This window comes from Capsicum annuum, chromosome 9, assembly GCF_002878395.1.
Source record: "Capsicum annuum cultivar UCD-10X-F1 chromosome 9, UCD10Xv1.1, whole genome shotgun sequence".
In the NCBI taxonomy this organism is placed as follows: domain Eukaryota; kingdom Viridiplantae; phylum Streptophyta; class Magnoliopsida; order Solanales; family Solanaceae; genus Capsicum; species Capsicum annuum.
The window spans coordinates 56808743-56834302 of record NC_061119.1 but is presented as its reverse complement, the minus strand read 5'-3'; the positions used below and the strand labels follow the sequence as shown (position 1 = coordinate 56834302).

The window sequence follows — 25560 nt, the reverse complement described above, 5'->3', positions numbered from 1 at the left end:
CTTTGTGATATTGAAAATCAATAATCTACTGGATATTTGATTTAAGCTATTTCATCAAATTTATGCCTCTTTTTTCTTTATATTTCTGATCATAAAATTCAACAAGAAGGTTAGAAAAAAGTTTCAATTGTGATTTTTTCAGCTCAATCATACTAATGAAAATATTCTACTACTCAAACTTTATACTCCAAGATAAATCGTAAAACTTAAAACTTGCGATCCACATGTTTTACTGTTGGGCCCGTGCGGCAAGGCCTTGCACTTCTAGTTTTATGTATGTTCAAGAAATAAGAAAAAATTTGGTTATGTTTATCAAATTATTTTTTTATCAAAAAATGTGCTACTATTTTTTTTAATTAAGTAGAATTAATAAAAGTAAAAGTAAAATTATTTTTAAATAGTTATGAAAGGAAAGATATATTCATTTTAGACGGATTAAAAAGGAAATCATATGCATAAGATAAAATGGGACTGAGGAGTATCTCCCTTTTTCCTTAGCTGTTCACTTTTCCCATTTCAGTAGTTACGCTTCCACAGCTTCTCTGCAAATATCTTCACACCCAAAAACTCCAAAATCAAAATCTCTTCTCACCTCCATCTCACTAGAAATTTTACCTGGATTTTGAAAAAACAGAAAAACGAGTGTGATGTTAATCTTTCAGCCGCCTGGTACACTGTTCTTCATTTTTTATTTTATAAATAAATATGTTCCGGCTGATTTTTTTTTTTGAAGTGTAAATATACATGTATCTCCGTTCTAAGCTGAGTTCAGTGGTTATATTTTTGAAATATGCATGTATCTCGGTGTTTCTCTTCATTCAATTAATTTGTAATAGAACTTCAGTTATCTTTCACTGTTTGTTGCATATTTTTTCATGTTCATCTGCTCATGGATTTGAATCTACGTCAGTATTACCACTGAATACTTAGTAAAATGCTAAATTACTAAGTTTAAAAAATAAAATTTTGATTATTCTGGAACTGCTAAGCTTGGCCCCTTATTCACTATTTTAGTATTACATGTTTTCTTTGGTTCAATTTGTTATGCTTTTCTTGAGCCGAAGGTCTGTCAAAAATAGTTTCTATATCCTCATAGCGTAGAAATAGCGTCTGTGTACACGCGACCCTCCCATGTATATCCCATTTCTAGGATTACACCGAGTATATTGTAGCTAATGAGAGGCAAGAAGTTCTGTTGGATTGAAGGACCTGTGTTTGTTGCCATTAAAATTGAATTAACCAGCCAGAAATTTCTTAATTCAGTCAGTTATAGAATAGGTCAATTCTTTCCAGAATTTTCCGCACTGTATTAAAATTTGTGCAGCTTATGACCTTTGTTATTCCTCGTTATTTACAGTGTTTGAGTTGGTTATTTGAGTTGGTTATTGTTATTACTCCTCTTTTGAATGCTATGCTTTATTTTCCTTCTTACTTTCGATGTTTTCTTACTTATGTATCATTAGTCGAGGGTCTTCAAAAACAACTTCCCTACTTCCTCGTGGTAGGGGTAATATCTGCATATTGTGCCTTGATATAGACTGTTGCTCCTGATTAAAGTAGCGAAGAGAAAACATAGAGTGATGAGGAGTTCTTTGGGGTTACTCCTTAGTGTTGTTGGACTTGACTTTTAAATAATTTTTAGATATTTTTGAACTTAGCTTTTAATTAGTCAAAAATCTTTAAGAGTATTTACGCATTTTGAATGTTTTTGGATTCATTGTTAAGTGTTTTGGATGTTGCTGTCTTGATTGTTTAAGTATTGTTGATTTGAATTGCTTAAATGATTTGTTGATGTAGTGTGTTATATGATTATTGTAATAATATGTGTTGCATGAGGATGTATATACTGAATTGTATTTTTATTTGGCAGGTGGGATGTAGAAAATGCAGATTTCTGCATCAAAAAAAATGCAAAAAAGCAATGGATAGGGTCCCTTTTGTCCGTCGCTTTTTTGAAATACATTTTCAGAAATGGGTCGCTTTGCAGCGCTTTTTAAATCAAGAACTTTTTTTTAAAAGAAAAACGATGATGATCGTCGCTTTTTTATTCATTATGAAGAACAAAAAGTGACGATCAATGTTGCTTTTTCAATCATTATGAAGAACAAAAGGCGACAACCAACGTCGCTTTTTCTAAAAAAATATTTTATTTTTCTTAAATTACGACGGACAGTGTCAATTTTTCTGAAAAAAAATTATTTTTCCTTCAATAAAATGACGATGTCCGTCACTTTTTGTTCATCATTTGTTCTTCACACGAAGAATAAAAAATGAAGCACGTTGCTTTTTTAAAAAAAACAAAAAAAAAATTCTTAAAAGCGACGTGGTCCGTCGTAATAAAAACGATACAAGCCATTGTTTTCAAAAAAACGACCCTTTTTGCGACGCAAAATAAAGCGACACTTTTCCATCGCTTCTGGCCAAAAAAGGGATATTGGCCATCGCTTTTGACAGTCACTTTTTAGCATTTTTTTTAGTAGTGATGTGTGTGTCCATACAGCGGACCGTCAAGATACTTCCTTGAGCTGTGTGGTTCTCTCACAAGACAGCTGCTTAGCTTAGTGGGTGGCGCCTGACATTTCTAACACTTTGTTTGCAGGTTCGAACCTCTATGATGGCACAACGTTTTTTGATTCTCTATTTGCAGTTTTTTCTTTTTTTCTTTCCCTTTAGTAATAATTGTGAATAAGTTGCTGACTTACTGTGGGACCCACAACACCAAACAATTTAAATGCACACTACTTTTTGCTTTTTATCCCTTATTTTTAAGTAATTCTTTCTTTCTATTGAAAAATCCAAAAAAAAAAACCACTTTATGATTATTTTTAAAGTTGGAGTTAAAGGGTAAATTTGTTTTTTAAAACTAGTGTTGTGTACGTGCTTTGCATATGTATATAATGTTAATTAACAATAAATATATATCAAAAGAACAAATTGTTGAACGTTACATTATTAAGTAAAAAATTTAAAAGATCAAAATTAAATTTAAAAATGTACATGAAGAAGAACATGATAGTTCACCATACATTTTCTATATCTCTTTTAATTATTATAGACGTAAGTTATGGACTTGTGAAATATATTGAAATATACTTTAATCTTAAGTTTTAAATATGCTATATGAAAATTTGTAAATAGAGTATTTAAAAAAGGAAAAAGATATTATTTTTCAAAATAAATTTAAAATAAAAAATAAAACAAACAGCTGAGATTCGTGTATCTCTCTCATATGCTAAAAAAAAGTAAGATATTTGTTGCTAGGGTATGTATGTATATCAGAAGATATTTTTTTTCAGGCCACTGATTGAGCCAACAAGTACTCTTTCTTTTAAGAGCTTTTTAGGTTCCATGCCTTCAGAGGCGGATTCAGATTCAAATTGCTGGTGCTCCGTTACCCCTTAAACTCAATGCAGAATAGGTATAATTATGTTTAAAAAATATATAAAAAATGATATAAGATGAAAAAAATCTTTGAAATCAAAAATATAATTGGGTGCTTAGGTTTTAATGCGGAATCTTAAAACTTTAGGTGTCCAAATATATGTTCCAACCTCCCGAGCATCCACAATGCCTAAATTTTAGGTCCTTCATTGCATACATTACAGAGTTTTAAAATAGTACTCCTCTTTTTAATTGAGACTAACTAAATCAATGTGTATGTTTTTTTAATTGAGACTAACTAAATGAATGTGTATGTTTTTTTAATTGAGACTAACTAAATGAATGTTTGTGTTTTGTTTGTTTATAGGATGGGAAGGGTAAGGCCAAACATGAAGTGGCTGGAGAGCTATAATACCCGGTAAGTCACTTATTCAAATAGCGTGTTTATAAAAGTATGCTTCAAATGCCATATAATTTACAAATATTAAACAAAATAATGCAAGCACTTTGCAAAAAAATTTCAAGAATATAATTAAAGACTTGCAATGGGCCAGTACATTCACTATTACATCTATTTCTATTTTTTCACATATTATGTCTTTGATATTTTTATCAAGTTCATTTAACAAAGAAACAGCTCTTGATCATAATATAAGTTACTATCACTTTATTTTATTACACTTCAATTTCTTGGCAACCTTAGAATTGAGCAATTAAGTCTCAAGTCGCTCTTGGTAGAGAGGGCTTAACCTCTAATATGAGACTTTAATGTGAACTCGAATTCAGTGAAGCTCCAATGCAGATAATGAACACTTCAAACTGTAATGCAAATAAATAAATAATAAAAAAAGAAGGTATACATACAGATTTATATTAAAATAAAAAAAGATAACCATTCATGTCCACAAAAAAATCATCTTTTCGGCAAGTCATAAGAAGGCATTATGCATCATAGAGATAACAGCAAGAACAATTTAGACTTGAGATACCTAACTAATAGGGAATTGTTTAGTTCCCCATTAAAGAATATATTGAAGATGAAACTCATGCTTGTAACCAGTCACCTGCAAATTGAAACATAATGTTACTCGATGACAAAGCCAATTATGTTCATACTAATACAAGATAATGCCAACAATACGTACCGTAGAAGGATTACTATCAGAAAATGCTTCAAGACATATGTTGTAAGCATCATCACAATAGGTCCTGTGGAAAGGGTAGAATATACCATTAACTCGTAGAGATAGTGACACTATTTTTGAAAGACCCTCGGCTTAAGTAGCAAATCAAAGTATAAAGAAGAAGAAAACATAATAAAACAACTATTAAGGAAACCAGTGTGAAGCCTTAAAAAAAGAATAAAAAATAATAACAAAATAGTATAGTAATCGAAACACAACAAACAACATATGATTATAAATATAAAAGGCAAGAATTAAAAAAATACGGCTAATATAATGACAAATATCAATACGCCTAAACCCTCGAAAGAAAAGTAAACATAGGGTTAGTTCAATGTCTCATAGAAAGCGAACTTATTTGTTTCCATTAGACAAACAAAGTTAGATGATATAGCTGCTGGAATAAACGTAATTTACCACTTGAAAGTAATTTTATGTATATTTATTATATCCATGATTTAGTGAAGCGAGAAAGCACAACCATGGCTTACCCGCCAGTACACTCATGTTTAACTCCAAATTTTAATTAAGGTAATTATTTATGTTGTCAAATAAAAAATAGTTTGAGTTAGTTTATACTATTTCAATGTCGTTATTTGACACAGAGAATCTCGGACAAAGACTACTTATATACAACTCTAATTGTGGACTTAATAAATATGCACCATAAATTTAACATTAAACCTAGACAAATTCCAAAACAAAAGTGACTTCTTACTTATATTTTAGGACTCCTAATTTTAGAAAAAGTACCAAATCTTTTAAAATTCTGAACCCATATATTTTAGGAGTCAAACTATTATAAATATAATCAATAATAATTGGAGAAAAATACTAAAAAGACGATATTGTCTATTACAGAGAGTTTTAATGAAGAGCAAAAAGTTTAAATCACTTTTTTAAGGGATTCACACTTTTAATATATTATAGATATAAATATGATTCATAACCTCATCTTCAGAAAATTTTTGGCAAAATTATTCAATTTGACTAATTTATCCAAAATATATAATTAAATATTACTTCAAAAAAGTAATATTTTAAAATAATATAACTACATAATATGATATATTGGATCTCATATACGAGTTATTACATACTATTACAAATATATTTTGACTTTATTTGAAAATTTTGAAGTTGAAGTTAAATTTTGTTATAATTTTTACAATAATAAAATTAGTTCTTTGAATGTACTTTACCTAAAGAACATGAATGTAATTTAAGAATCATCGTTATAACTATCAAAAAATACCGTAAATTTTGAAAAAGAAAAATAGACAAAAAGTGAAAGAAATGAGAATAAGATTTTAAACATTTTTAAAATTTCAAATTCAAATAATATTCAAAAAGAAATTAATATTATACTTTTGAAAAAATATTTTTGCTGTCTGATTTTATATTGGCACGGGCATTTTGCAACTAGTATATATATATATATTGTTACTAAAAAAATATAATTAAAAAACATCATTTAATAATCCTAATATTTATTTTCTATGGTTCTCCATTATCACAGGTAGTTATATCCCTTTCTTTTATTTTATTTTTTTGTGTCATCTTAATTTTTTTTATGCATATAGGTGGATAAATGATACAAGAATTATTACGTGTAAACAAAGATAATTATATCTATATTTGAAGTATATCTAGTACAACATAAGAATAGAATAAAAAACCCAACAACAATACTGCAACAAATAATCAAAATTGGTAGAAACAAGTTGCTTTGCATGATTTTTCAATTAAAGATATCATCTAACTTATGCAGTCAATCTAACTAATCAACAACAGACAAACATTTCCTTTAACAGTGTAACGAGCCTCAATTTTTTTCTAGTTTTGTCTATTTTCAGTTCTCCAGCTATTATCGAAATTAATTTTTCGTAAGTTACATGTTCACTGATCACGGTTCCATCACTCTTATAGCCCACATAGTTGATTTCATTAACCCAAATGATTAAAACGATACTCATTTAGGAAGTCACTCCTTAATCTTCTTGAGGAGAAATTAAGTTAGGAAAAATTTGAGGTATTACAATATCTTCCCCTTGGAAACATTCATCCACGAATGTCGCTAGTTAAGCTAAGAGCACGGAGGAAATTGAGTACGTAATGCTGGAAGAACTCGCTAAACTAACTCTATGTCTTTCTAAACTCTTGCATACTTTAGAGAATGTATGAACTTAATAAGGGTAGATGCATACCTGAAACTTTAGACTAGAAGAGCTGAATTAAGAAAGAATATTACCTTCGAGTTGATCTGAACTTACGGAAAAGAGGTGCACGTACTTGGCTCGCATGTCTGCTTCTGACTCCCAAGTAGCGCCCTCAACTGACTAGTTCTGCCACAAAACTTTGACCAAGGGAACTTATTTGTTCCTCAGTCCACGGATCTGAAAATCTAGAATCTCAACAAGAATCTCTTCAAATGAAGGACTGTTCTGAATATCAGCACTCTCTGAAGGATATACTACAACGGAATCACCGATATGTTTTTTAAGCATGGAGATATGAAAAATAGGATGAACGACTGGCAACTCTGCGGGCAACTCAACTTTATAGACTACTTTACCAACATGGCTCAAGACTCTATATGGGCCAACATAACGGGGGCTAAGCTTCCCCCTTTCTACCAAACCTCTTTACCCCTTTCATGGGTGAAATCTTCAAGTACATCAAATCACCCACCTCAAAATCAAGATCCCTTCTCTTCACATCAGCGTACGACTTTTGACGACTCTGAGCTGTTTTCAACCTTTCTCTAATCAACTTCACCTTATCCATAGCCTCAAATACTTCATCAGGTCCAACCAAAGTAGCTTTACCTACTTCAAACCAACCTATAGGTGATCTACATCTCCTACTATACAAGTCCTCAAATGGTGCCATCTCGATGCTAGCATGTAACTATTATTTATGCAAACTCGATCAGTGGTGAATGCTCATCCCAGCTACCTTTGAAATCTAGAGTACACGCCCTCAACATATCTTTCAAAGTTTGGATGGTCCTCTCAGCCTGACCATCAGTCTGCGGATGAAATGCGAAACTCAAATGATCAGTAAACACATACTGCAGGCTCTTATGATCAGTAAACACATCAACATGAACACCATAAAGATAGTGTCTCTAGATTTTCAAAGCGAAGACCACAACAGCTAACTCAAGATCATGGGTTGGGTAGTTTTTCTCATGCGACTTTAACTGTCTAGAGGCATAGGCTATAACCTTACCTCTTTGCATTAACCCAAACCAACTCTAAAGGCATCACAATACACCACAAAATCATCTGTACCATTAGGCAAAGTCAGCATAGGGGCTGAAGTATGTCGAGTCTTCAACTCCTGAAAACTCTTCTCATAGGAATCTAACCATTGGAACTTAACTTTCTTTTGGGTCAACCGAGTCATGGGAGACATAATAGAGGAGAAACCTTCAACAAAGAGGCGGTAGTAGCCCGCTAGACCCAAGAAAATTCTAATATCAGACGGACAGATAGGTCTAGGCTAATTTTTTACAACTTCTATATTTTAGGGATCAAATCAAATACCTTCGACTGAAACAACATGACCCAGAAAGGCTACAGACCTTCGCCAAAATTCACACTTACTGAATTTAGCAAACAACTGGTGACCTCTAAGAGTTTGCAAGATAATTCTAAGGTGATCTGCATGATCATGCTCACTACAGGAGTAGACAAGGATGTCATCTATGAACACTCTAACAAATATATCAAGATATTGCTTGAACACTCAATTTGTTAGGTCCATAAAAGCTGCTGGGGCATTGATTAGCCCGAAAGACATGACTAGAAACTTAAAGTGGCCATAGTGGGTTAAGAAAGCTGTCTTTGAAATATCATATTCCCTCACTTTACGTTGATGATAGCCGGATCTAAGGTCTATCTTGGAGAAATAACTTGCACCTTGCAACTGATCAAACAAGTTATCAATTCTCGAAAGAGAATACTTATTTTTGACTATGATCTTGTTAAGCTGGCGATAGTCAACGCACATACGCAAAGAACTATCTTTCTTCCGCATGAATAGAACAGGTGCGTCCCAAGGAGAAATACTAGGCCTTATGAAACTTTTGTCTAAAAGATCTTTGAGTTGCTCTTTTAACTCCTTAAGCTCAGCAGGTGCCATATGGTATGGCGAATAGAAATGGGACGAGTGTCGAGAAGAAGGTCAATCTCAAAGTCCATCTCTCTATCCGAAGGTACCCTTGGGAGATCTTCCAAAAAAATATCTAGAAGTTCATTAACAATATCGACTGACTGAATAGTTGGAGCCTCAAACTTAGTGTCTTTGACACTAACTAAGTGATAGATGCAACTCTTAGTTATTAGCTTTTTGGCTTTGAGATAGGAGATAAAATGACTCTTGGGAGATACCGAACTCCCAGACCACTCAAAAACTGGCTCATCAGGGAACTAAAACTTGACCACATAGGTACGACAGTCTATAGATGCATAACAAGAATGAAACCAATCCATACCCAGAATAAGGTCAAAATCCACCATGTCTAACTCTATCAAATCAGCAAGTATGACTCTATGAAGAACAGTAACAGGACAATCTCTATATATTTGTTTAGCAACAATTGACTCCCTTAATGGTGTGGAGACTAGGAAAGGCTCAGGAATCTTTTCGGGACTCATTTTGAAATTCACAGCCACAAGTGGGGTCACAAAGGAGAGACTTGGCCTGGGGTCCAACAACATATAAACATCAAAACAAAAGACGCGGAGCATACCAGTAACAACATCGGGAGAGTCCTCCTTTTTTTATGGGATGGTAAGGCATAAAATCTATTTTGGCGCTGACCGCCAGCAGTGTTAGATGAAGCGCCCTGCACAGGGGCAGGACGAGGGATAAGAGCTGGTGTACTAGTAGTCTGTGCTTGAGGTTGGGCATCTCTGGTCCCTTGCGTAGCATGCAGACAATATGTAAGTCTGTGGCCCTACTTGCCATAACCAAAATAACCTCTTAAATCTACGAAACACTCATTGGGATGATCGCTACCACACTTAGCATAAGAAGAATAACGAGGGCTGGTACAAATACTGTTCTGTGACTTAGACATAAAAGACCTTCTCCCTTGCTCCTGCCTGCCTTTAGGTGTGGGAGCACTAACTGATGAAGCTACTAGAATAGATAAACATCTCTGAAACTGAGGGCGTTTCCCTTCATGGAACCTGGGATAACTATACTCATACTGCTCAGATCTAGCCCTCTTATTACCCCTCACTCTATCTCTCTCCCTTATCTTATCCACCTCTATCTGCTGTGCATGCGTCATCAACCTAGATAGATCCATATCCTTATGTAGCATCACAGTCCTACATTCTTTCAGTACCAAACTAGAAACACCTATCACGAACTTGCTCATACTAGCTCGGGTGTCAGAAATCAAATCAGGAGCATACTTGGCCAACTGGTTGAACTTCAAGAAGTACTCCTTAACAGTCATGGAGCCTTGCCTCAAGTTCATAAACTCCTCAATCTTTACTTCTCTCATCTCAAGCAGAAAGAACTTGTCTAAGAATGCATCTTAGAACACATGCCAAGTCATAGGAGCAACATACTCACCTCTACCCTTCCTTCATAATACAACCCAGTCATAAGCTATGTCCTTCAACTTGTAAGATGTCAACTCAACACGTTCTTCCTCAGAAACATGCATCACCTGCATAATATTTCTCACTTCCCTAAGGTACAACTGTGGGTCCTCACTTGCCTTGGACCCATAAAATACTGGTGGATTCATCCACATGAAATCATGGATCCTAGAAGTAGCTACATCACCTCCCTATGATTTGCAACTACGACCTGGTTATTGGCCCAAACATTAGCGGTGACTACTTGGGCTAACACCTGAAAGACCGCCCGAAACTCAGCATGAGACATAGTCTTATTCAAAGGATCAACAGGTGGGGGTTGCTCATCATCGTTTCTGCGAGCATTCACTCTTCGGAGAGGCATTTTCTAAAATAAGAGAGCATAAATTATTAGATGAGAGGGACAACTGCAAGCACGATGAAATCTGAAAGAAAGAAACAACTTTTTCCTAAAATGTCTTGTAGCCTCTTGCTTATAGATATGGCGCGCTACATACTGATGATCAAGACTCTACTCAATGCGTCTTGACAAACTCCCTAGGACTCCATTAAAAGCTTAGGCTATGATACCATGTTTGTAACGACCCAAAATCACCCTTCGGGACGTCACACAGTGCTTAGGGCTACAAGTAGCCCCAATCTAACCCTTTAAACCTATCACTTCTCATAATAACTCATTCAAGAAGGAATATACAAAACACTGGCACTATCATATAAAAATGAAAGGAAACACAAATATAATACTTGGTCCAAACAACTATAATACTAGAAATCTCAACATAACCACAATTTGATAACTAGTCTGACAAAGCCTTTACTACTCCATGAACTAGAGAGCTATTCGGACAAATCCCTAACTGACTCAAATTGCACTAAAAGTAATAACATAACCAATCAAATACTGAAGTATTTGAAGATAGTCCCTCGAACCATGAGGACTCACCACTAGAGAAATGTAGACAAAGGTACTCGGGAATTACTAATGAGACTGGGACTGAGCACCTGAACCTATATTATAAGACAATGTAGCATATAGACGTATATGTGGATCATTACTTGGGAATGTACTGAGTATATGGGGTGTATACATTTACATAAAACAATATCAATACGCTTTAATCAAATCATGCATGCAAATAGGAATGACTCACATGGCTTGAATAAGTCTAAAATGTAAAGCTTATAAATCATGTAAAATGAAGCATGTAACACAAATCTCGCGAGTCATTATACTTTGGCTTTAAAATCTATACTCTTCTCTTATTGTCATTACTCATAGGCTGAAGGAAACTTTAAACAATACTTTCAACTCATGCATATATCTCATGGGGAGTAAAACTTATTTAATGCTCAAGTACTTATAACTCTTTTGAACTCAAACACTTGGAACTCGAAATCATATGACTTTGGTTTAAAAACTGATGATCAACTCTTATTAGTAGAGAAGACTACTTCCTTGTTTGGAAAATACTCAAAAGCAATTCGTTCACTTTAGAAAATATCTCATCTCCAAGCTTTAGGAAAAGTATTCTATCTCAATGGAAAATACTTTAGTTTAGGGATGTCCTCCTAAGGAAGAAACCTCATATTTGGGAGAGGCGCCATACTCTTGCCAAGGAGTATAACCTCAACTCAGTGAGCCCTTATCTCGGCCTCGGGCCCAATCATCTCGGCCTTAGGCCCAAAATCTCAAACCTACGGTGGCATATAGTTCTGGGGTAAGAAACCATAGTAACTTAACCAACTCGATGCTAAATACTACTTCCTTTAATTTATCTCGCTCATCTCATGAAAATCCACTTTCAAAATAATCTCATGGTTCATAAGAACCCAACAATCAAATCTGTAATCTCATGTAGTGAAGTCTCAGAATACTCAAATCATGGGTGCTTATAGCACAGGAGTTTATAAAATTGCAAGTCTCAAATAGGGCTTAATGACCCATAATTCAATCTCAAGTTAAAACTTATCAAAATGCATATTAGATAGCATATAGGTTCATAAATCATATAGAAATCTGGAATTTACAGTAATTTAGCTCATAATCTCAACATACTCATATACTTCAATATCTCAAATATTTCAACTATTAACTTCTCAAGGATTAAATTACGGGGTATAGACCCAGCTGCAATTTCTCAAGAAAACATGTAAAAATTATGTCATTAGACTGTCAATTCATAGGAAATATCAAAAGCTTGCAACCAATAACAATGGATGAAAAGCCCCCAATTCAATTTCATATAAATCTCATAAATTGCATAAAATTGTAGTTTAAATAAGCCTTTGGGCACAAGGGTGAAAGGATTAGCCTTGTTCAAAACCCCACATACCTTGAATTAGAAGCTTTGGATTAACTCTCGCTTTTAGGACTCTATTTGTACTCTTGAATGAGGGTTATTGAAGCCCTTGACTTGGGAACCTTGAATCTTGACTCAATTTAGAAAATCTATGATTGATTCTTGAGATTCTTGGAAGTGGTTTTAGATACTTAAAGTTTTTATTGAGAGAAAACTTGAGAAAAACTTCATAGAATGCTTGTAAATGAATTTAATGTGATGTTTGTACAGTTTAAGAGGCTTGGAAAAAGTCCAAAGTGCCTTTTTTAACTTTTGTATGAATCCAGAAAAATTAAACTGGGAACCTGATTTTATGGGCCACCACGATGCGCCACTATCGCGGTGGCTCACTGGAAATTGACAAATAGGAATCTACGAGTCATTGTGACTTAGAGCCACCGTATTGTCCCACTGGTTGGGACCTGGAACTTCAGCGCGATGTGTCACAATCATGCTAGGCCACTGGAAATTGACTATTGGGAAATTGGGGTCCTTTGCGATGCGTCGCTATTGCAGAGTTTCACTTGAAATTGAAAATTGTCAAATAGACCCTCTTCGCGATGCGCCAAGCACTAAAATGATGCTGTTTTACGACTAGGACTTAAATTATCCATCATTTCTTGTCCGGGTATCAGATTTGGGCAAATCCTATATCGACGAAAAACTTATCAAATTTCCCATGTAATAAAAATTCAAAATTAGGGAAATTATATATGGTTAAAATGATACTCACTTAGGAAGTCACTCCTTAATCTTCTCTAGGAGAAATTAAGCTTAGAAAAAATTTAGGGTATTATAGGTACAGACTCGGGCCATTACAAACTTAGTATCAGAGCCTAAGGTTTAACAGAGTCTTAGGGAGTGTGAAAGCTGCATCAAGTTGAGTCTTGTACATGGGTATGTAGCGTGCCACACTTATGGATAGGAGGCTATGAGATGTTTTAGGAAAAGTTTCCCTTCTTTCTGTTTCATGTCATGCGAGTGAGCATGAGCTCAAGTTACACTCTCAGTCTAATCCATTTCTTTCTTTCATTTATAGAACATGCCTCCCAAATGGATAAACAAAATAAGGAATGGGAATTAGTCTGTTCCTCAGCCCGTTCAGGCAGATCCCCTGAATGAGCATGTCTCTCATGCAGAATTTAGATCTGCATTCACTACTCTAGCCAATCCAGTCATAGCTTAGAATGAATAGCTAGCTCCTATTATGGCCAAACCAGTGGACAATACTACTACCACCATAATTCAAGACTTCACCTGAATGAATCCTCCTTCCTTTATGGTATCTAATTCAGAAGTGAACCCACAAGTGTTCCTCGATCAGGTTCAGAAAGTCACAGATATCATGGGAGTGACCTCTAGTGAGAGTTTTGAGTTGGCTGCATATCAGTTGCAGGATGTAGCCCATACTTGGTTTTAGCAGTGAAAGGTAGATAAGGGCACAGATGCAAGGCCCGTAGAGTGGGAAGAGTTTGCTACTGCTTTTCTGGATAGATTCTTTCCCTTAAAGTTGAGAAAGGCCAAAGTGTTAGAATTTATAAATCTCAGGTAGTCCCAGGTAGGGAAACATGAGCGTGAAAGAGTATTCCCTTAAGTTTACTCAAATATCCAGATATGCTCCTCATGTGGTAGCGGACAATACGTCCAGGATGAGTAAGTTTGTATCTGGGGTGTCAGAGAGTACGGTTAATGAGTGCAGAACCACAATGTTAATTAAGGAGATGGACATATCTAGACTAATAATCCATGCTTAATAGATTAAAGAGCAGAAGGCTAAAGTAAAAGAGAGGGAAAATAAAAAAGCTAGAACAGGTAGTTTTAATTTCAATCATCCTAAGTTAGATGGTGGTAACCATTCCCATTTTCTCCCAAAGTTCTCAGTCCTAGCTCTATCCTTATCCAGTGTACCGATGACCCAGGATAGCATAAGAAATGGTCGTACTAATCCATTTTATGGAGAGTGTGGTAAAAACTATCAGGAAGAATGTAGGGCTGGCAGTAATGATTGTTATAGATGTGGGAAACTGGGTCATCGGCTCAGGGAGTGTCGAGTAGATACTCAGAGAGGTAGGGATATGCGCCATTAGGGTCAGTCTCATCAATTACCAATTTAGTCCAGTCGCCCAAATTAGTAGGGCTCCCCTTCCAGTGCCACCCGTGGACAATGTCTAAATAGATTTTATGCACTTCAGTCCTGATAGGATCAGGAAAGTCCTTCTGATGTGGTCACTGGTAAGTTAAAATTCTCCCACTTATATGTTCATTCCTTATTAGATCCATGAGCTTCTCTATCTTTTGCAATTTCTTACATAACAGTCCATTCTAAAGTCAAACCCTGAAATAGTAGTAGGGTTATTTAATGACCCACGGACTTAGAATAATAACTTTAAGCTAAGGAGAAGATGGTAGTATAGTACATGGTATAAAACCATGCATGCTTATAGTTCCTAGTATAAGGAGTTCCAGTTCACTCTGTAGTACGAATCAGGTTCCATATGTTCAAAAATTCTAAACTCAGGTCATGCAGTTCATGATGTACGTATTCATGTTTCTCAGTATGCTCAGTTCCCATGACTCATGTTACACTCTTAATGGTCCGTGAAGTTCAGTTTGTGTTATGTGTTTCTCAGGCCTCAGCATTATGTCGAAGTCATTCAGTTATGCTTCAGTTAGATGGTGGCTCAAACATTATCATAGTCTTCCTTAAACCTACTCAGTCCCATATTCAGTACCATTACAAACTTATTATCAGTTACCATCTCATATCATTCTCATGTCATTCATGTGTTTCATGAATCAGTTTTAGCCATGTAATCGTAAATAAAATATGCATGTTCAGTATGTAAGTTAAGTCTATCAGACCAGTCACGTAATCATGCTTCAGTTGTATATGTCTAGTTCAGTATGTAAACCCAGTATGACAGTATTCTTTCAACTTAACTAGCCATATTCGAGGACGAATGTTCCCAAGGGGGGATATTGCAATACCCTGCAATTTCCCAACTCAGTTTAGTCTTCAACACATGAGAATCCTTAAATAGAATTTTTGTTCTAGGAAGAATTTCCCATATTTAGACCCACCACCTTGTAGGAAATTTAGTTAGCTTTCCTACGGTATAAATTTACCTAAATTCGATAACTGGGTAAGAATTTATGGCTATTTGAAGTTTCAGTTGTAAAATATCATCATTTCAGTTAGTAGCGCATCACGCCATAGGTCAAAATGACAATTGTCAATTTCTAGTATGGCTTCGTAATCTCACCACATCACGAAAGGCCTCCAATTCCCAATTGTCCAAATCCAGTAAGGGTCCGTGATTATGTCGTGTCACGCCGTCAGCCCTGTTCGCAACTATCAGTTTCCAGAGACACAGCGCAATAGCATCGTGTCATGCCAGGGCCCCAAATTGGAAATTTTGATGAAAAATTAATGTTTCGTCCAAGGTTAAATTAGTGTTTTCCCATGAATTTTATCCACCCAGATGTGAGATTTAATCCCTAAATATGCATTTAGGTCATTATTAACTCATTTTTCCCTAATTTATGACAATCTCTCTCAAAGATAGAAAACCCTAGCCTCTAAGTTTCAAGAGCAATCTCAAAAATCCCTTCGAGAGTCTTCAAGAATATCAAGAATTAAGATTCCCAGGTATGTTAAATGTTCATCCATGGATCCTTACCTTCCATGGAGCCCAAGAATCCTTTTTCCCAATACAAGATTTATAATTTATGATTTTCATGTTTGAATTAAATTGAATTCATGTTCATGGTGTTGTTTGAGTTTTAATTCATGATTTAGATTACAAGTTCCAAGGATTGATTCTAGTATGTGTGGAATTATATGATAAGTATGATAAACCCTTCAATTTGCAAGTTGATTGTTGTAACCATGTTAACTGTAAGTGTTTATGATTTAATGAACCAAGTATGCTTCTCATGTGTTTGATAAATTGTCTATGAGAATGAAATAATGCCATTATAGCATGCTAACATGTATTCCCCATCCATGTACAAGTTAAGGAATTACAAATGTTTGTTGAAATGTCTCTATGAATGAATTATAAGCAAGTGAACATTTTTATGTTATTTAAGATGATGCTTTGCTTTACCTTTCATGCTATCGAGTCTTGGGGGTATTTAATACCCGACAATCTAGCTATTTATATAGAGCCTTAGTAATTTCAGAATAAATTCTTTAGTATCACAAATAGCAGAACTCAGTCAGTTACTGAACCCAGCTAACTCAGTCTAGTCTAGTCCAGTCTAATCAATCAGTGTCATTCAGTTAGAAGCAAGAACTAGCACCGAGCGAGTGTAGAGGTGAAGACTTCTCCCATCTGAAAGGTAGAGTCGTTAGTAGCAGTCTCATACTACAGAACTACATAGCGAGCATTGGATGTGAGGAGTTACCCATTAGATTAAGGCTTGGCTACCTCCCAGGGTTCTCCCGTCAGATTAGGCTTGAATCCCTGTTTAGGGCCACCCATTAGATAGGCTTGACCACAATAGTGTCTTTACCTATGGCACGGTACTGGCACCCTTACAACTGGGGTTACAGGTTGGACCCACTCAGTTTACTTAGGAGGCATGTCGGTTAATTGAGAATTCCCACGATTTCAGTTTCAGTCTTAGTCTTCAGAATAGAACTCAGTTTAATTGTACAGAATTAGGACTATCAGATACAGTCACTCAGTCATCAGTAATTGAGATTATTAGTAAACTCAAGTTATCAGTATATTCAGTTATCAGATTTAGTTCCAATATACTCAATTACAGTATGCACAGTATGTTCAATAGTTACATATCCTCCATGTATGCTAATCCAACAATTGCATATCATTCAGTCAGTTAGTGTTCATTCATATAAACCTATGCATTCAACTTTACCTCAGTGAGCATACCAGTACATTCCCATGTACTAATGGCATACTCGTTTCTTGTGCTATGATGTCTTATATCATAAGTTTGGATGCTCAGGTTCCTGACCACACATAGCTAGTTCCAATTATCAGTAACAGTTATAGTAGTGAGTTCTCTTACTCTGAGGATGCTAGATTACTTCAGTATATTCAGTAGTTTATTATTTCAGTAGTCGGAGTTAGTTGGGGTTTTATCTGATCAACTCCATATTCAGACAGTTAGAGGCTTTTCAGACTAGAATGTTTTAGACAATTGTTCAGTATTTTAGTATTTTATTCAGTTTTGATAGTAGTATTTTAAACCTTATGGCATTTCAATCCATCTTTCGCATTATTACAACACTTTTATTTCGTGTTCACAGTAGGTAACAATCATGGGTTAGCTTATGGTCCTTTGGGGCCATAAGCACCGTGTAGCGTTCAGGGTACAGACTCGGGGCATTACAATATGTCAACAAGAAACTTTACCACGTTAACTTCAATGGAGCATATATAAGTTGGGCATACATTAGTTGAATAGGCATAGACATATGCGCACTAACTTATTCTCAGTAACAAGATGAAAGCAAAGAAACAATAGCAAGGATTAAGGATAAAGAAAAAAGAGGAAAAAAAAAATGCAGCCTTCAAGATTTAAAATTGTCAAGAAACTGAACTTTGCATCATAGTGAAGACAAACACAAGCTAATTAAAAGGGGATGGACAATATAAATTTATTTTTTAAAAGCCTCTTTTATCCAGTTGCTACTTTGAGAAAACTTAACACACACCCCATGTGCCAATATAGGTAATATTGGATTACTATAAATTTCATTAATTTATTACTCTTCATGTTCGTCAAAACATCCAAGAAAAAATGTATGATTATGCAAATCATTGAGAGAGTTATCTTTATAACTAATTCATCTGTCACTAATTAATTTATCTGTAAATTGTGATATTTAGACTATATATGCATTGTCCCATATCTATGAACCAAAAGAACATATGCAACCTTCAAAAATTAAATTTTAATGCACCTTGCTTAGCGTTTCGAAAGCAAGAGAATTTTGAGAATGAATTCTAATTTGAAAACACACAAGAACGGAAGAAAAAATAAGAATAATAGAAAATAAGAAATAGCTTACTCATCTTCAAAATCTATAAATTAACAACCACCTAATACAATAACAACTCAAAAGATATGCATATTCAACACCATTAGTCATAGTATTTGTTTAAACTATACACGAACGATTTTGAAAAATAAGTTATAACTCTCAATCCCTAAACACCACTATTTCAGAGAAAGTCACAAAAGATTAACCTGTTCCACAACTAATAGTTTGAAACTTCACTGTGATGTCAAAATATGGGATGAAAATTCCAAAAAAAAAAAGATAAAACTCTCACCTATTTTGGAGAAGGAACTAGGATGAACGAGACTCAAGCGATCGGAATTCCACCAAAATTTATGTTGTTTCTATCAGAGTTTTAATTTCAACCCGCCAAAATTCAGCTTCCCGTCGGAATTGAATTTTCGATGGAATTTCTTCTTGAATTCTTTGGTCACATGGGATTGGAGGAATGATCCTCCCGAATCCCTAATTTTTCCCCAAGAATCCTTTCTTTCACTCTTGTTCTTCAATGGATATTTATAAGAGATTTTGGTCTGATTGGAGAGGGAAAAAATAGAAGGGTGAAATCTGGTTGTGAGGTAGATTTTTGTACGAAATTTGGAATCCAAACATTGGAGGGTTTGGTGAGCTGGCGTTAGTCATTGTATATGTTGCTGTGAATGTTGTTGTTGATTTTTGTTTTTGATATTTGTCTGTAGGTGTTTTATATTGTATTGGAGAAGAAGGTATTATAGGGGGTGGGTCAGGTTTTTGTGGAGTTAGGCTAATTGTTGTTTGTTGAAAGGTTACTGATGTTGTTTTGTTGAAGCTGAAGGGAGAAAAAGAGGGGTGGGCTCAGGTCGGTTGAAGTGTTGTTGGGCTGGGGCGAAATAGGCCAGCTGGTCTGGTGTCATTTATTAAAGAGGGGAGTTTGGTTGGGTAGCAGTAGTATCATCAATTTCTTATTTTCAATCAATCTTCAGAAAAGTAAAGTATTTGTACTTTAATCAAATTTTCACTCTGAATAAATTCTAAATCATTTTCTTTAACTGATAATTATATAATCATGTGTAATTAAATACTAAATATATTAATTTCACCTAAATTCAAAAGGCAGGGTCAATGTTTATTCCAAAATAGCTTAAAATAAATATTTTAAAACTATTTAAAATTGAGAAATTCAAAAACTAATTTGGAATATGGAGGGAAAAAAATCAAGTGTCAACATTAGCAATGATTGTTTGCTTTTTAGACTTCCAACAAATAACACTACCACCCAAAGTAAAAACATAACCAGTAGTGGATAAAGAATCACCTGATAAAGTTTTTCAATCCGCATCACAAAAGCCTTCAAGTACAGCAGGATATTTTTTATAGAACAAACAACAATTTTTCATTCCAATTAAATATGTCATTACTTTCATTATAGCATGTCAATGTTCATCACCTGGCTTGCTAGTAAACCTGCCAAGTACTCCTACTGCGTATGCAATATCAGGCCTAGTGCAACAGTCACATATCTCAAACTTCCAGTTATGTTTGCATATTCCTTTTAATTTATAACATTATTTCCACTTTCAACAGGAAATAAGTGAACACTAGAATCAAATGGAGTTACAACATGCTTGTAATCAAGGAAATTATAATTTTTCAATATTTTCTCAACATAATGTGATTGGTCAAGGAAAATTCCATCACATGTTCTAGTTATCTTTATTCCTAGAATAAAATTTGCCTCTCCAAGATCTTTCATATCAAAATGGCTTCTAAGAATATTTTTAGTTTCACCAATAACATTCATGTTAGAGCCAAAGATCAATAAATCATCAACATATAGGCAAATAATAATATGCAAATTATTCCAACACTTATGTATATGCACTTATCACACTCGTTTGTTTTAAATCCATTATCAATCATGCAGGAATCAAACTTTTCATGCCATTGCTTTGGTGCCTGTTTCAAGCCATATAGGGATTTATTAAGTTTACACGTTTTGCTTTCTTGGCCAGCCTCAACAAAACACTTGGTTTGTTCCATATAAATTTCCTCATTTAGGTCTCCATTTTAAAAAATAGTTTTTACATCTATTTGATGAATTTGTAAATAAAAAATTTCAACAATAGCAACTAAAACTCTAATGGATGTTATTCTAGTTACCGGAGAAAAAGTATAAAAAAATTCTAGGCCTTCTAGTTGTTTAAAACTTTTAGCCAGTAGCTTAGCTTTGTATTTATCAACAGATCCATCCGGTTTTAACTTTTTACATAAGACCCATTTATATCCAATTATTTTACAACCCAATGGTAAATCAACTAGCTTCCAAGTCTTATTGGAAATTAGTGATTCCATTTCATCATTTATAGTCTCTTTTCAAAAATAGCATCATGTGAAGACAAAGCTTCTTTTAAAGTTATAGGGTTATCTCCAATGTTAAAATATAATAATCAGGACCAAAATCTTTTTCAATTCTTGCTCATTTACTTCTTCTTAACTCAAAATCACCATTTTCTTTATTTTTTAAAGTAGAACTAGAAGAACTAAGTAGTGACAAAATATTTTCTTTAGTCCTATGACCCCCACTATTTTTAGAATCAAAAGGGAATTTATTTTTATGAAAAATAGCATCACCTGATTCTATTATCACACTATCTTCAAGATTAAAAAATCTATAGGCTGTACTATTAGAAGCATAACCAAGAAAAGAACAAGTAGTAACTTTTGTACCCAACTTAGAGATTTTAGGATCCATTAACCTTACATAGGCTAAGCAACCCCAAACTCTTAGATATCCCAAATTTGGCTTATGTCCTTTCCACAACTCAAAAGGTGTTAGTTTAGTCTTTTTATGAGGCACACGATTCAACACATAATAAGCAGTCAAAAGAGCTTCACCCCAAAAACTTAAAGGTGCACAAGACTCAATTAACATGACATTAGTTAACTCAACCAAAGTTCTATTCTTCCTTCCCGCTACACCATTAGATGTAGGAGAATAAGGAGGAGAAGTTTCATGAATTATACCCAATGATCTAACAAAAGAATTGAACTCATGTGTCTCGTGTTCACGGCCTCTATCACTTTTTATTCTTTTATTTTTCTATTAAACTAATTTTCAACTTCATGGAGAAAAGTTTTAAAATTCTCAAATGCATCACTTTTATTTTTCATTAAGTAAACATATGTAATCTTAGAAAAATCAATAGTGAAAGTGATAAAATATCTATTTCCTCCCCGAGTTAAAATTCCACCAAGTTCACAAATATCAGTATGAACTAATTCAGTTTTTCTTTCAACTTGAAAATTAGGCCTTTTTGTGATTTTTTGCTCTACGACAAGCCTCACATTTTTCAAAGTTCTTTTTGGTCACTGAAATTAATCCTAAACTACTCATGATTCCCATATAACAATCATTTATATGACTGTGATATCCCGTACTTTTCCTAGCTTAATTTTGTTCCTAGAATATCAAGAAATATTTTTTGAAAATGAATACCTTTTATTTCATGCAAAATTTTTCAGATTTAGACCCCTTATTGTGTGGGAAATTGAACAATCTTTCCATCGATACCAAATTCACCTAAATTCGATACTCGGTTGAGAAGTTATGGCAATTTTTGTAAAGCAGTGTGCCACCTGGGCACTCACCGCATCACGAAGATGGTTAAAATCCCAATCGTCAAAATCCAGCAGACCTCCGCGATTGTCACGTGTAGTGGAGAAGTCCAATTTCCAAGATGTCACATTCCAGTAGACCAACACGATCTTACCGCATCGCGTTGGTGGCCAAAATGACATTCCAATAGAGTACCACGATGGTGGTACGTCGCGGAGAACTTCCAGTTCCCATTCATCATTTTCTAGTGAGCCACCGCGATAGTGGCGCATCGCAGTGGCCTATAAAATGGGAATTTAATTTCAAGTCTGATTTAAAGTTCAAAAGGGGTATATTGGTCAATTCCCAAGCCCCCAATCCATAAGATTAAACCCATTCTAAGCCTATTTACTCATTATTCATCAATTCTCTCTCAAACAAAAATCCTAGAGTTCAAAGCTTCTTCTCCAAGAAATAAAAATCCATCATTATTTCTCCAAGAAAGCTCTAAATTGAGGATTCCCAAGATAAGATAATCAAGAATCCATCTCCAAGAACTCAAATAGGAATAAAAAATTCAAGTTTCTTCATCTAATCATCAATCAAGGTATATTGGGTTTATGAACAAAGATCCTCTTTCATCCTTGTACCCAAAATTAGTTTTCAATTATAAATTTACATGATTTTATATAAAATTACATGAGTTTTGAATTAGGGTTTATACCCATTATTGCTAGTTACAAGATTATGAGATTTCAAGTGTTCATAAAGTTAAATTGCATGTCTATTTCCATATTTTCATGCCTATTGTAGTAAATTCCAAATTTTGAGTTTAAATATCATTGATTTCATTATATAGCATGATTATTATGATGTTTTGGCATGAATTTGAAGCATGAGTTATTAAGCCCAAGCTGTGTTGATATTTCAAGAAAGATGATGCTTTCAGCATCTTCTGAACATATAATTTACAGATTTTCAATATAATTTTGATCTTTTGATCCTAAGATAAGTTTTGGAATCCACATTATAGATTTATTATAGATTACAGAATTCAAATCAGCTTTAATTACAGAATAACTCAGATAAATGCATAATTTGTTTTGGAATAACCCTTATGCTAATTTTAAAGTGGATTTCCAATAAGAATAAACGTAGCAGATCAAAGGGAGTAGTATTTAGCATCGAGTAGGAAGTGTGGGATTAGAGTACCCAATATTCTATAGAACTACGTAGTCAACGTAGGTACAACTTATGAGATTATTCCCATTCCAATATGGGTTATAGTTATAGATGTGATTACTTAGCTCAGGTTATATTCCTTGGCAAGCGTATGACACCTCTCCCCATTATGAGATTTTTCCCATAGTGGAACATGATGTTGGACTCCATGTTAGCTCACATGGTTTATGTCAGTTAGAAGAACCTCTATGCTAGTAAAAATGAATAAACAGTTTTTGAGTATTTCCCTAATAGAAAGGAATAACAAAAAAACTTTTAGAAAACTAAGTGTAAAGGCTCACAACTTTATTCAGATATGCTTTATAGAAATATATTAGCTACAGATTTTAGCTTTCAGATTTCAAAAATAAACGTTTGACCTTTCTACACTTAGACAGTATGATTTAAAGAAAGAATACAAGTAAAACTTTTAGAACTAAATGCTATGACTCACTAGATTTATAAAGTGTGATTCGCTATTCATGATTACAGATTTTAGTATTTTAGATATTCCAGCTTATATGAGTTATTTACATTTAGCATGCATTGTTTACGAATTATGATGATGATGTAATGTTTTACTTATGTATTTTACCCCCATATGCTCAGTACATCCTCAAAGTACTGATCCACACATACGTCTATGTGCTACATTATCTCATAAATGTAGGTACAGGTGCTCAGTATCAGCAACGTAAGTAGTTTGAGAATCTCCATCTACATCCGACAGTTGGTGAGTCTTCATAGTTCAAGGACTTAATCATTCAAGATTTTGCAGCTTATCAGTTTATATGATTCAGTATTCTTTTCAGACAGTTCGAGTTAGCTGGGGGTCTGTCCCAGTGACTCTCTAGTTGTTAGTAGTAGAGGCTTGTCAGACTGCTAGATTTGATTTAGACTTATAATATGTGATTTTTAGAGATTATATTCAGATTATTCTCAGTTATCTCAGCTAATTTTAGCATTTAATATGAATTTTATGTCTATATTTCCATTATTATGAGATTTAGGCTTAGTCGAAGGCAGACGGGTTAGCTTAAGGCTACTCATAGGCTTGAGCATCATGTGATGTCTTGAGATCAGATTTTGGGGTGTCATTAACTTGGTATCAGAGTCTAAGGTTTATAAGAGTCCTAGGGAGTCAGACAAGTCGCGTTACATAGAGTCTTGATCATGGGTGTGAAGCGCACCACATTTATGAGCAAGAGACTATGGGATGTTCTTAGGAAATCATCGCTTTCTTTCATGATCTATCATACTTATAGTGTCTGTATCTTCTTTTAACTCGTGCTCTTACGTGACAGTTGAATATGCCTCCTCATTAAGCTAACGCCCACAGATATGATAGCCAGCCACCTCAGTCCGTCAGTTCTTTGAATGAGAACGTATCCCATGCTGAGTTTTAGGCTTCCTTTAAGGCATTGGCCCAGGCAGTGAATGCCAATATTTAGGGCAACCGTTAGGCTGCAGTCCCACTTCAGCAGAATATTGATTTAGCAACAGCCAAAATTAGGGATTTCATAAGAATGAATCCGCCAGAGTTCTTTGGGTCGAAGGCAGGTGAGGACCTACAACTTTATTTAGATAACATGAAAAATATCACCCAGATTATGTATGTTTCTGAGGAGTAGAGTGTAGAGTTGGAATCCTATAGGTTGAAGGATGTAGCTTATGATTGGATAGTTATGTGGAGAAATGGTAGAGGTAAGAATGTTGTTCCTATGAGTTGGTAGGTATTTTAGGATACTTTTCTAGATAGGTTCTTCCCATATGAGATGAGGAAAGCTAAGATATAAGAGTTTGTGAACCTGAGGCAGGACTCGTTGACAGTGAATGAGTAGTGCCTTAAGTTTAATTAGTTGTCTAAGTATGCCCCCGACATGATGATTGATCCTAGAGAAAGAATGAGTAAGTTTGTTACTGGAGTATCTAGTTTTGTAGTCAAGGAGTGTAAGACTACCAAGCTTAGTGGAGATATGAATCTTGCAAGATTGGTGATTTATGCTAAGCAGATTGAGGCAGAAAAGTTGAAGGGAAGAGAGAAGGAAAGTAAGAAGGCTAGAATAGGACAGTTTGAGTATGGTCAGACTGGGTCTCAAGAAGGAAATTATTCACAGTTTGAGAATTATTCATCTATGCCAGCACCATCTTCAGCTAGTGCTCCCGCTCCTAGAGCTAGACAAAAGTAGTAGGGTAAGTT

General features: G+C 34.6%; 1 long non-coding RNA gene across 1 annotated transcript; it reads left to right on the top strand.

Moving 5' to 3' along the window:
* The first annotated feature begins 447 nt into the window (after nt 1-447).
* LOC107842807 lies at nt 448-24291 on the top strand. The gene is made up of 4 exons (XR_001666107.2): nt 448-669; nt 1871-2599; nt 3749-3799; nt 24031-24291. It is a non-coding gene; the product is annotated as an uncharacterized LOC107842807 (long non-coding RNA).
* Nucleotides 24292-25560: the final 1269 nt, after the last annotated feature.